The sequence below is a fragment of the Chionomys nivalis genome, chromosome 6 (assembly GCF_950005125.1).
Source record: "Chionomys nivalis chromosome 6, mChiNiv1.1, whole genome shotgun sequence".
In the NCBI taxonomy this organism is placed as follows: domain Eukaryota; kingdom Metazoa; phylum Chordata; class Mammalia; order Rodentia; family Cricetidae; genus Chionomys; species Chionomys nivalis.
Window position 1 is genome coordinate 13511277 of NC_080091.1, and position 12570 is coordinate 13523846.

Consider the following 12570-nt stretch of genomic DNA (forward strand, 5'->3'; position numbering starts at 1 on the left):
CCCGTCGCTGGGAGCGCGGCCCAGGGCCGGGAAAGCACTGGAGCTCGGGAGAGCGTGCACGCGCTCGCCGTTCCCCGCTGCCTCCGAGCCCGCGCTGGGTGGGCGGCTGCCTGGCTGCAGGGCTGCGCGCAGGGCGGAGGGCGCGCGACAGGGAGGAGCAGCTGAAGCTCGGGAGGTGCGGGAGGCGTGCGCGCGCTCCCGACGCCGAGCCTAGCCGCGCCCGCGCCCCTCTCCCCGCCCCGCGCCCCCGCCCGCTCGCCCGCCCCGCGCGCTCTCTCCTCCCTCCTCCCCGCCCCGCGCCCGCCCAGCCCCCGGAATCAGTGCAGCTGTCGCCGTTCGGGCTGCGGATTCCTCCAGTCCCTCCCCCGGCCGCCTCTCCTCCCGGAGCGAGCGCGCAGCCCCGCGCAGCAGCGCCCACTGGTCCCGTCCTGTGAGCCCCGGCCCCAGCCGCCGCCAGCCCCGCGGAGTCGCCCTCCCCGGCCCACCCGCCCGGCCGCCGAGGAGCGGGAGGAGGACGGGACCCCGGCGCCCCCACCCCACCCCCGGAGGTAGGTCGGGATCCGAAGCAGGAGGATGCCAACTCACCCCAGGCTGTCTGCGGGCGGGCGGGCGGAGAAGGGGCGCGGACCGGGGCGCGTGACGCGGCTGCTGCCCAGCGCCCCGGAGGCCGTGGGGGCGGGGAGTGGGCCCTCGGGGCGCGGCGGGCTCCGCAGTGAGGACGCCTGCCACTGACCGCTGTGGGCCCTGTCACGGGGGTGGGTGCCGAGTGTGGGGTCTCCCAGGGGCTCTTCTAATCTCCTCCGTGCGTAACGGTGCGGGGCTGCGGCCGGCGTGGTCCGGGCTGCGCTGCTGCAGCCCAGCGCGCCCCGCCGCCCCCGCCTCGCCCAGTCCCGCGCCCGCGCAGGGCTGGGGGAGCCGCCCTGGGGCGCCGCGCCCGCCCTCGCCTCCTGCCATCCAGCCTTCAACAGGTTAGTGCGGGCGCGAGGACCCTCGGGCCCTGCTTAGGATAGGTGGGCTGGACGCCTCTGGTCACCGGCTCACGGCAGCCGCTTCGGGGGAGCCTTCCCTTTGTTTTTGTGACAGGAGAGGTGCCAGGTGCTGCCTTCGATTGGGGGGGAGGCTGTACGGAAAGCATTGCCCGTTATTTTTGTAGTCAAGCCAGAGCAGATAGTGAGGAGAAGGATGTGTGGGAGTGCTTCAGCAGAAGAGAAAATGGATTCGGTACGGGCTCTTTGGGCGGGGATGTGCGTTTTTGGCAAGATGGATGGCTCACGGTGCCCTCACCGTGATGCAGCACAATGCAGCAGTATCGGAGCCTCCGAGCTTCTCGCCGGCAGGGCTTGGCACAGCCACCCGGCGCCTGCGGCCCCCGCCCGGCCCCACCCAGGCCCAGAGCAGCCCTTCGCCTGCACCCGGAGCTGCTTCTACCTTGTCATGGTACTGTGGCGAGATGTGGCGTCGGAAGGAGCAGGTCATTTAGGGTGTGAGGGGGATAGCCTTCGCTTTGGGGGCGACTCTTCCCGCCCCGCCTGTTGGCTCTGGGGGACCAAGGCGCGCCCTGCAGCACTGATGCAGGCCAAAGCAGCTGGCCTGCGGATGCGGGCGGGAGCCTGATGCTAACCAGGGACCAGCACTGGAGGGAGGGGCTGCAGAAGGACACGGCCCAGCGGTGTGCAGAGGCTGTGGTGCATTCGGTGTGGATTCCCAGCTTTTCTCTGCATCGTTCATAAACCATAGGCACAACCCAGATAGGCACTGGTTCCATCATTTATGAAAAGTTGGTGATTATTAATTAGACCATCACAGCCATGACGTTACAGTTCCTTATCTGTCTTTGGTCATTTCTGAGAAAATGGATTTTTCCTCTAGGAAATCATCTTTGAAGTGAAATAATTTTTCATTTCAAATCATATGCTCCTGGAAACGTTTATTAAAATAGAGCATTCTTTCTTTGCTCTTCAGTTATGTTTTTCTGATGCAGAATTAAGGAGCATATAAAATCTCAACTAATGGCAATCCTTTTAACTAAATTACATTTCAACACCACACAAAACACAGAACATTACCTTTTGCACAGTTTGGCGCTGATATATTTGAAATAAAGTCTAACTCTCTACAATGTAGCAATAAATATTCAAACTGGTGTTTTCTTAAAGTAAACTTGAGCAGGCTAAAGAGGTTATATTTTGAAAATTACCAATATTGTATATGTTAATTTTGACTCATCTCCTTCAAATTCATGAATATATTCCAATACGGAGAATCCATTAAAGTAACTGCCTAAAAATTAGTGATGAAATCAGTTTTTAAATGGTAAATTTAAATGTCTTATGTTAAAAATTAGTATTTATAATTCAAAAGTCATAAAAACAAGAGATCAAAATAAGTGTGTCTATTTTATGTTCAGCATCAACTTGTAAGCATTAGCACAAAGACTAAAAATATAGCATTCTATTAAGTTGTTCTAAAAGAAAATTTTATGTGATTCTTTTAACTTGTTTTTTTTTAATCTGTTTTTTTCTGCATGGCAAGTGCAATTGTTTGTTTGGATTCTCTATTAAGGATTTGTTGATAAATGTCGTGATTGATAGCAAATTGGTTGACTTCCAAACCAGACTTGTAGGTTCAGGTAGTCAAACCAACCCTCCAGGCTTGACTAATGGGGTTATGATGGTCACTGGCTGCATTTGTGGTTGGTTATGTGTATTTTTATGTACATATTTTCATAGATGTTGCTGGGGACAGGGGTTGAGGCCTCTGTTGTTGGTATCTCGTGAGGAGATGGTCCCCAGTATCATCCAAGTCTCCATTGGTACACAGGAAATGTCCCTTTAAGCTGCCATTTCTGTATTTCATTTGTGATGTAAGAGGTGGCAAGTGGGATAAATCTCAGATGTCACCCCAGTCTGACCTAAAATGTATACATGAAAGGCAGACGTCAATATAATAACTGGAAGGGAAGATGAGCCTTTCAAAGCCAAAGGTGAGCCTGCTTTTGTTTTGCTTTTAATCTCTGATGAATCTGTTAGTGTAGAGTAGAATAGCCTGTAATCTGTGGTATGTGTGCGCGTATGCGTGGGTGTGTGTGTGGTGTTGTATCTGGTGTGTGTATATATGTGGTGTGGTCAGTGTGTGGTATCTATGGTATGTGTGTGTGTGATGTGGTAAGTGTGGTGTTTGCATAGTGTCTGTGGTGTGTTTGTATGTGTGTTGTGGTAAGTCCGGTATCTATGGTGTGTGTGTGAGGTGTGGTAAGTGTGTGGTGTGTGTGTAATGTCTGTAGTGTGTGTGGTGTGGTAAGTGTGGTGTCTGATAAGTATATGGTATGTGAGTATGTGTGGTGTGGTAAGTGTGTGGTGTCTGATAAGTATATGGTATGTGAGTATCTGTGGTGTGGTATGTGTATGTGTGGTGTGTGTAGTATCTGTAGTGTGTGTGGTGTGTGTCAGTGTGGTGTGGTGTGGTACGTATGTAGGGTGTGTGTGTGTGATGTATGTGTATGGTGGTGTGTGTAGTATCCATAGTGTGTGTGGTGTATGTAGTATTTGTAGTGTGGTGTGGTGTGTGTCTGTGTGGTGTGGTAAGTATGTAGGGTGTGTGTGTGTGTGTGTGTGTGATGTATGTGTATGTGTGGTGTGTGTAGTATCCGTAGTGTGTGTGGTGTATGTAGTATCTGTAGTGTGGTGTGTGTGGTGTGGTGTGGTAAGTTTGTAGGGTGTGTGTGTGTATGTTATTTGGAGCCTCTCTAATACTCAAGGGCTATTCAGAGACGGGGCTTTGGATTTGAGCTTCTCGGCTGTCCTCACTATCTAAAATTACGTTGCATAAAGATTTCTTGAGTATTGTGTGCATGGATTATGCAGACATTTTGAATTTACTATGTTGTAAAAAATATCCTGTGTTGATGTCACAGGAGGTTTAGCTGTTCTGACTTACACACCAGCTGCAGAACTCTGTTGGGTTGAACACTTTGTAACTGTCATGTCTGCAGTGACCAGAACTTTCATCTGTAATCATGGAAAGCAGTGGGGTAGGGAAGCACTGTCCCCGGTCTCTGTGGTGTTGGAGATCCTCCTGGCCAGAAACCTGACACCAGTAGTTCCTTTGGAGAACTGGCTCCTTTGTCTTGGTGGATGGAAATGTGACTTTCCATGGAGAGATACTATTTTGAGATAGAAGGATGTTACTAGAAAACAGATTTAGCTAAACAGGAGGGACAATCACCTGGTGTTTTTTTGTTTGTTAAGATAATTGTGAGCTTTTCATTTTAAGATCCTATTTTGTACTTAGTTGTTTTGGGGACAGGATCCACTGATCTAAAACTCCAGGGTGTGAGTGATCCTCCTGCCGCCTGGCTAAAGAGTGTATTTTTAGTGATAATCTTACAATCCAAGTTGTTAGGATTTTTGTTAACTTACTAACTCAGCAGTAATACTCCCTTCATTAGGTTGAGCCCTGACCAACACCTTTCTTTCAAGGGGTCTTTTCTATTATTCTGTGGGTTTCCTTACATAACCCTGGGTCCTTCTGCAGTTTACGGGCATGCAAACCAATCTTGCATGAGGAAGGAGCCAGGGTCTCAGCTGCAAAGCTACTGCTGTAGCCCCAAGGGCTCCTCTTGGAAGCTTTCAGACTATACTTCTTACGCTGCACCCTTGCTTCACAAGACCAAATTGAATTCTCTGACTTTCTCGGTAGTAGTTATGTCATGTTCAAGATTATATAGTATAAGAGTAACATTTTTTGTAACTAATGAGTAAAACTTATTCCAATTGGGTAGACATATATTTTCTATTTTAAACCATCGTCTTCAGAGACTGAGTCATGGATCCGTGGTTAAAAGTGTCCTCTGCTCTTAAAAAGGACCATTTGAGTTTGGTTCCAGCACCTGTGATAGGCAAGGCAGCTCACAACCGCCTATAACTCCAGTTACAGGGAATCATCGTGACATGTCCCTCCCCATACACACACAGACACAAGGAGTAATGCGTGCATCGTGACGTGTCCCTCCCCATACACACACAGACACAAGGAGTAATGTGTGCATCGTGACATGTCCCTCCCCGTCACACTCACAGACACAAGGAGTAATAAATTTTTTAAATTTCAAAGCTTCCTTTATGCTTCCCTTTTATGTTGAAGTATATCTGGGCATGTGTATGCACACATGTGTTTGTTATCCCTAGGTGGAGAAATCTGTGTAGTCCTATTTATTATTGGTATCTAGATTTCTGTCTGTGGATTAGCCTTCTCTTAAAAGTCTTGGGGATTTATTTTGTCTATTTTTAACTTTAAATAAGCCAAATTATGTTTTATATGTCTTCTGACTTGCATTTTTAAGTTAATATCTAGTCCTAAAATTCATAAATTTTCCTTCTATAGTTCATCCATTTCCAGTGCTTGTAGTATTCTAGATAACCACAGCTTATCCATCCGTCTGCTGTAAGTGGGTATTTGAATTGACGCTGGATTTTTTTATGCTATGAAAGGGCAGATGTGAGTGGTTTGGGTACCTGTGTCTTGGTATACACGCGGCAACATACACACAATGTCTGTCCAAGGAATGAATCGTGTTGGATCACAGTGTTACATCACCGTCATCCTTACCAGATGGTGCCGAGTTGTAACAGCTGGATGACTCTTCTCAGTGATGAGTAAACACTGCGTTTACTCTAGAACCTCACCATTAGCTCATTTCCTAACTTTAACAACCTCTGCCCAGTTAATATTTGTGAGAAACTTGTTTTATTTGCAATTTTTATGATAACTGACAATAAAAGCTCTATTATCGAGTTTTTGGAACTCTGTGTTCTGTGAAATGCTCGTTCCTTCTTCAGCTCACATTTTTAAAAAAATGTTTCTTTGTTGATTGTAGGGCTTCTGAAGGTAGCTTGCCCACTCTTCCCTTGTAGATATATGCACTACAAATATTACCTGCTAACTTTTGTTTTTGAAGAAAATTCTAATCATTTCTGTTAATAAATTTGTAGTTATAATAAAGTCAGAATCCAGGTTGTTGAGGATGACTTTGTTGCTGCAGAAAATTTTCCTAACCTTGGAAAGAGCAAAAAGACATGAGCCCAGATCCTAATGGTCTTGTTCATTAGGTGTGGGGAGTGGCTAGGTATGGCTGCACCTCGCTTTGGCCTACTTCCTCATCTCCTTACTTTGAGACAGCAGCAGTGCAGAGTGCGTAGTAGGTATTCACTTCATTTGATTTTCCTCTAGGAAAATAATCCTCTAATCTGTAGGAGCCACAAACTTTTTTGATAATGCTTGGCAAGAATGCTAAGTATTTTACATGAAAAGAGCTATTCATGTCTTTCATCCCACTACTCAGGAGGCAGAGGCAGGCAGATCTCTGTGAGTTGAAGGCCAGCCTGGTCTACAGAGCAAGTTCCAGGACAGGCTCCAAATATATACACAGGGAGGGAGGGAGGGAGGGAGGGAGGGAGGGAGGGAGGGAGGGAGGGAGGGAGGGAGGGAAGGCTGGCAGGCTAGTAAATTACTTACTCTAACTTTTTTTGTTTGGTTTTTTTGAGACAGGGTTTCTCTTTAGTTTTGGACCTTCCTGGGACTCGCCCTGTAGACCAGGCTAACTTCTGTCTTGTTTGGTTTTAATTTTGTAGAAGGCTATGTTACTAATGGAATTTATGTCTTAACACAGGCTGTTCCACTTGCTGGAAACAAGCCTTTAATCAGTTTAGATTCTAGAATGTGAAAATAGCATATAATTACATTTCTACAAAAGCTATTCTTTTTACCCAGTAAGGATTTATATTATTAATGCTCTCCATTTGCAACCACTTGGAGATTTCTTTGCCCTCTTAGTTGGGTTTGGTAAATAGTTCTTGAATACATTCTTTTGCCAGGATTTGAAAGTGTGATGGTAGTACTTCATCACTTAGATTTGAAAAGAGGGGGTTTTATTTATTGTGTGTGTGAGAGAGAGAGCATATGCATGCACACATGTGTGCACACTGTGGCATGCATGTGAAGCTCAGAGAACAGCTTGTAAGAGTCAGTTCTCTCCTCTACTATCTGGGCTCTGGGCACCAAAGTCAGATCATCATGGCTAGACATAAGTGCCTTTACTTGCTGAGCCAACTCAGAGGTCTGCATGGCTTAAATCTGAATAAAAATTAGTTTCTAAATCCTAGAACTATACATACATTCTAGTAATATATGTGTTATATATATTATACATATTATGTGTGTGTATATTTATATATGTATATATATATGTATACACACACATATATATACAGAGAGAGAGAGTACACATATTTTGTATCCTGTACTCAGAAGATAAAAGACCTTTTATTGAATGCATGGGTGACTTTGACAAGCTGTTCGTCTTGGGTTTAAATTTTTTCTGCTAGAATTTATGGAAAGTAATATCAGTGATGAAGGATGACACACACTAATTTAAAAATATTTCCCCTTTCCTCATGTAAATACACATTTTCTTAGGCCATGTCACTTCTTTAGAGTGTGGGAAAAGATGTAGGAACAGGGCCACAAGGGAACCTCACAAACAGTGTCCGGGAGGCCATGTGTCCCTACTGGCTGTGGCCTTAGCAAGGCAAAAAGTTTCTCCTTGTCTCCCTGCCCTCTTGGGTGGCTCTTGAAGACACAGTTTTTCTGGTGTGTTTGTTGTCAGACCATGTCTGCATACTCAGGTGCTGCATGGTTTGGTGACGTGTTCTTTACCAGCTGGATAGTCTTGGAGGAAGACATGTTTGCTCCCTTGTCCTATTTGATTCAAGGGAAAGGAAAGCCTACATTCTTCATTAAAGTAAACTTATTGTGGTCTGAGATAGTCAGTTATTTTCCATTGTATTTTTAATATTATCTGAAGAGAAACCAGAGTATATCCACTGTATTTTTAAGCCTGGAGTATATGAAAGCTTTTTATGGATTATTAATAGTATTAAAATACTCATTTTTATCACCATTTTTTAAGTACCACAAATTTTTGATGCTGTCTCTTACTGTGCATGGTATATTGGGTTTCTCTCCATTGGTTTGTAAAAAAATACATGCTTTCAGAAATTTATGAATTAATATGTCATTGTAACAAATGCAAAATATAGAGCTGGTAGATGCATAGTTGGTGAAGTGCTTACAAGTAGCCTGAAGTCCTAACTTCAGCCCTCCAAACTCATATGAAAAAAAATTGTAATTCCATGGCTGAGAAAGCAGAGACGGGTGGATTTTCAGTGCCTGCTGGCCGGGCAGCCTTCCCGAATTGGTGAGCTCCAGGACAATTAGACTTTGTTCCCAGAAATGTGGGCTGGAGAGACAGCTCAGCGGTTAAGAGCACAGGGCACCCTGGCGGAGCTTCACTTCTAGCTCCAGGGGTCTCAGTCTCCTGTTCAGGCCTCTGAGGACACTGGACACACACATGGTCCACATACATACGTGCAGGAAAGGCACTCATACAGAACATATTGTAAAAGACAGTGAAAAGGTGTATGGCTCCTGAGGAACACACCTAGGGTGACTTCTAGCGTGTCTCTGTGTGTGTTGTTTGTTTATATATGTATGGGGGGGTTGTTTGATTGATTGATTGATTGATTTGGAGATGTGGGCTTGCTGGGTAGTTTGCTGCCCTAGAACTCACTATGTAGCTCAGATTGGCCTTGAACTTGAAATAATCCAACTGTCACAGTCTCCCAAGTGCTGGGATTTTAGGCATGAGCCACCATGCCTGGCTCAAAAAATATTTTTTAAATCATTTTATTACCAAAATAGTAGATGAATGTTCTAGGTTATGTGGGAAATGAAGATGTCTAAGTATTCAACCCAGAAACAGGCACTTAGCATATGTGCATCTCACCAGTACGTAGGACCAGCCATCAGATCATCAACTACGTCACAGAGGCTTGACAGTCAGTCATGGCGGGGTGCTCACCACTCTTCCGGCTACACACACACCACACACACACACACACACACACACACACGGCAACACATGAATGCTGAGTACTGGCCACAGTCAAAACTTCTACATGAATACTGTCTGGTGATCTGTTCTACTTTAAGAGCAGTTAAAAGTAGTAAAGAAACAGAATATAAAATGGATTCACAATAGATATTTCTCACCAGCGGAAAAATACCAGAAACGAAGTTCTCATTAGGTAATCTGTGCTTTCTGTTTTGTTTCGAAAGGAATTCCCATCAGAGTTGGTCAGTTCCCTTGAGAGGTATCTCTAGATGGGTTGGACAACATCTGATTTTACTTTTTTTTTGTCTTCAGATTTTAGAGTCATTGAAACAGCTATCCCATAATGTGTTACTAATGGAATGGACGTGGTTATTACAGTCTGGGCTTTGTTGTAATACATTTTACTGATTTTAGCTTGGTTGTAGCTATAAGCATAGATTAGAGCTTGGTTTTCTTAGGGTCTTTGAATTACTTGCATCCTAAAGATAGCTTTAGACCTAGGATCAGTTTTATTAAAAAAAACAATAGGCATACTTGATAGATAAGCCAGTTCTGTGACCCCTAGGACATCAGAGAAATGGCAGGAGACTTTGTTGTCTTGGTCTTGTGGCTGACCCCTTTCTGACACATAAACCTGGGAAATGGTTGGTCCAGGGAAAGAAAGCAGAAATAACATTTTATTTGGAAAACAAATCTCTTTCCAGCAATTTCTCTTGGCAGTTTGGGCTTGTTATTAGTCATGTTTGGGGTGGTGGGGGCTACAGGTAAATAGCAAATGATGATGTTCTTCCTGATTTAAACAGGAAGTGTTTAAGGGCAGTGATACCTCTTCTCCCAGGTTAACAGGGAAGTCGGAACTGGACTGGGATGGAGCTGAGCAGTGTTAGGTAGGCTCTTCTACACAAATAGGATTCAGAAACTCCCAGCCTGATCAAAATCTTTTCTTGGCCGGTGGCAGAATCCCATCAAGAGAAATTCTTGATGGCTATGTATCTATCTGTTCTGCTGAAACTGGGTAGAGACCTCAGCTGGATCTCTAGGTAGCTAAAATCTTGAGTCTTGACACTTGGGGTGGCAGTCAACCTAGGCCTTGCCAAAGGTCCCAGTGACCCAGGCCAGAGGAGAGCAGAGAGCTGGAATGTGGCCTTGGCTGGACTTCTGAGTGCCAGAGAGCACCTGTCACTATTTCGGGAGGTCAGTGGTGTCCAGAGGTATCAGTCAGGTGGCATCTCTGAGAGGGGTCTGGTCCTTCTCACAGCGCTTGGCAACTCTGTGCTGTCAACTGTGAGCAGATTCCCAGCTTATCTCTGGGGCGGAGCTGAGAAAAGGCCTAGGAGCAAAGACATTTAGGTGTCATTTGGGAAGGAAAGACCCCAGCACATGAAATCTACCAGTACGTGGTTCTGGTTTGTTTCTGAAGAGAACTTTAAAAAGATGTTTGGGGGGTTGTTTTAAAGGTAGGGTTTTGTGGTTTGTTTGCTTGTTTTAAAATCAAAACTCATTGCTGAAGGAATTCTTGAGTTTCCCTGATAATCACATGATTCTTGCTCTCAGTTTTATTTTGCTTTTGAAGTATGTGTTCCTGACAGCATGAACACCAGTGTTCAGTGGAATTCTAAAAAAATCTTAACTTGGTTCTTGAAGGGGAAAAGTATAGTGAGATATCAGGCCATTTTATTGTGTTATTTCAAAGAGAAGTTGTTTTTCTATGTCAGTTAGATTTCATATGTGTTTTCTTGTGTACTGTTAGTGTTTACCTATATGCACTTATTATTAATTGTAGCATATATTGCTGCTAGGGTGCCCTCTTGTAAAAGGAAATTCACTTACATGAAATCGTGACTTGCATGGATCTTACTCCTAACTGATCCTCAGTATTTTCTCCTTTTAAAACAGCTAGACATTTAATGTAAAGCATGTATCGGTAGCTGGCCTGGGCTGGAATGTTGGCAGCTGTGCCGAGCCAAAGTCTCAAATGTGCTGGTTCGATATGTTTTCTCGACAGAATGGAATGTAACATCATGTGGTTGACCGTTCCAGCTTGTTTTTGAAGAGGATTTTGTTTTTTTCCCCCAAATATTAACAATTAGGGAGCAGGACTTGACTTTCACAAGATGTATTGCTTTGTCCAGCTTTTCTTTTCCTGGTAGTAGTGGAGTTCATTAAAAAACCAGAATTATCCTTTAATAGACATCCGGTTAACAGAGTGCTTTAATGCAAGTTGCAACCAGCTGCCTAGGGCTTAGCAGCCACAGTCCGGCATCGTCCTTCTGGATTTGATCGTTCTTTCTCCCATTCGCTCCCTCCTCACAGCTGATGAGTGTTTAGCCTTTTGAGCTATAACACGGTATTTCTTCATAAGATTGTGCAATATTCTGATATTTGGGGGAACCGGCATGACTTGTATCTTTTTTTTTTTTGGACCAGGCTGCATCCACACAGATGGTGGTCTGATTTTTTTTTTTCTTCCCCTAGCAAGGCATTCTGAGTGACTGGTTGGGAATAAATGGCAGGTTTGTCGTGAAACATAGCATCATGTTACTTGACGTGCCTTTCGAGATAAAGGGGATGTGATTCCAGCAAGGCTAGATAGAAATGGTTGGTATGTGCTGGAAAACTGCCAAAAGATTGGGAGCAAGCTGTGTGGCAGGCACCAGTCAACCTTGGCCTGCCTTAAAATAGCCGTCGTCCAGCAGGCTAGCTCCAGAGTTGTGGTTTTACTTGAGCGGCATTGTTCTTGTAAATGAGTTGCCAAGAAGTGGGCATGATGGCTTTCCTCTTTTAGTGCTTTTTGGAAATGTTGGTGGTCTTTAAAAGTGTATGTAGGCAAGTAAAGATGTTGGTATTTTTCCATGTCAGTTCTTCTTCAAACGTTAGTGAGCACTGAACCGTTCTGAGCAGTAAGGCATCGCGTCCTTCCCCACTCAGAACAATGCTTAGATGTTTGTTTGCAGTTCAGTATGAGGCCAGTCTTTTTTTTTACTGGGTTTATCAGTAATGTCTTTCCACACGTCTCACTCGCACTTCCTTTCCCACGCTTACCCACTTACTACAGAATATGCTGGTTTTGTGACTTCAGTAAGTTTTTTTTAAGACTTGTATTTTAGATATTTAGTAAGGGGCGTTGGGTACCATCCTGTGAACTGAGTCCTACTTGTTTGTTTTTGTATGCTCATTCATTGATGATTTGTCTGCAGTGCTTGGTACTGGCTGGTATTGTGTCATCCTGCTTAGTTTTTTTGTTAACTTGACCCAAGCTAGTGTAATTTGAGGAGTGAAAACTTCAGTTGAGAAAGAGCCACCATCAGATTGGCCATGGGCAAACCTGTGGGGCGTTTTCTGGGTTGATGATTGATGGTTGAAAACTTGAATTGAGAAAGTGCCACCATCAGATTGGCCATGGGCAAGCCTGTGGGGCGTTTTCTGGGTTGATGATTGATGGTTGAAAACTTGAATTGAGAAAGTGCCACCATCAGATTGGCCATGGGCAAGCCTGTGGGGTGTTTTCTGGGTTGATGATTGATGTAGGAGAGTCCAGCCACTGTGTCAGGTGATTCAGGAGTGTATAAAAAAAGCAAACTTATATTATTTATAATACTAATTTTGTAACTGTTCTTTCA

At 44.8% G+C, this 12570-nt stretch overlaps 1 protein-coding gene across 3 annotated transcripts in view; it reads left to right on the forward strand.

Annotated features, from left to right (window-relative positions):
* The first annotated feature begins 332 nt into the window (after window positions 1-332).
* The window catches only part of Sptbn1 (spectrin beta, non-erythrocytic 1), a 169624-nt gene continuing 157386 nt past the window's right edge, over window positions 333-12570 (forward strand). The window contains exon 1 of one of the 3 annotated variants that reach the window (XM_057771284.1): window positions 333-548. The gene's annotated coding sequence lies outside the window, so the exon portion shown is untranslated. Of the gene's footprint in view, window positions 549-948; window positions 969-12570 lie in introns of those variants that run through there. The other 2 variants (XM_057771282.1, XM_057771283.1) reach the window with 2 other exon arrangements.